This window comes from Meleagris gallopavo, unplaced genomic scaffold (genome assembly GCF_000146605.3).
Source record: "Meleagris gallopavo isolate NT-WF06-2002-E0010 breed Aviagen turkey brand Nicholas breeding stock unplaced genomic scaffold, Turkey_5.1 ChrUn_random_7180001846136, whole genome shotgun sequence".
Classification (NCBI taxonomy): Eukaryota; Metazoa; Chordata; class Aves; order Galliformes; family Phasianidae; genus Meleagris; species Meleagris gallopavo.
This window is the reverse complement of record NW_011114117.1, coordinates 9,483-10,344: the sequence shown is the minus strand read 5'-3', so window position 1 is coordinate 10,344 and position 862 is coordinate 9,483.

Sequence of the window (862 nt, the reverse complement as noted above, 5' to 3'; positions counted from 1 at the left end):
GGGTCTGCATGGGGGTGGGAGCTGCATGCATCAGCGGGTTTGTTTGTAATTTATGGGGTTGGGTCCTGTTGGTCCCTGTTGGTTCCTGTTGGTCCCAGTTGGTCCCTGTTGGTTCCTGTTGGTCCCTGTTGGTTCCTGCAGGCCGTGCTGGGCGCCATGGGCCGCAGCTCCAAGGACAAACGGGACGTTTATTACCGCCTGGCCAAGGAGGGCGGCTGGCGGGCGCGAAGTGCCTTCAAACTGCTGCAGCTCCAGCAGCGCTTCGACATCTTCTGCGGTGCGGCCCCAAAGTGTCACCAAATGTCCCCAGCGTGTCCCCAAATGGCCCCGTGTGTCCTTAAGTGCCACCAAATGCCCCCAACGTGTCCCCAAATGGCCCCGTGTGTCCTTAAGTGCCACCAAATGCCCCCAACGTGTCCCCAAATGGCCCCGTGTGTCCCCAGATGTCAGCAGATGTCCCCAGTGGGCCCCTAGAGCATCACTAAATGTCACCAGATGTCCCTAAATGTCACCCATGTCCCCAGCGTGTCCCTAAATGGCCCCGTGTGTCCTTAGATGTCACCAGATGTCCCCAACATGTTCCCAGATTTCACCCCATGACTTTAGTGTGCCCCTATATGTCCCCAATGTGTCCCCAGATGTCCCCAAATGTCCTCATTGTCCCCAGATGTCCCCAAATGTCCCCAAATGTTCCCTTTGTGTCCCCAGAGTGTCCCCAATGTCCTCCAATGTCCCCCCAGGTGTGCGCCGTGCTGTGGATCTCTGCGCTGCCCCAGGCAGCTGGAGCCAAGTGCTGAGCAGGGAGCTCAGGTGGGGGCACTGGGGGGGCACAAATGGGGACTGATGGGGGAAATCGGGACTG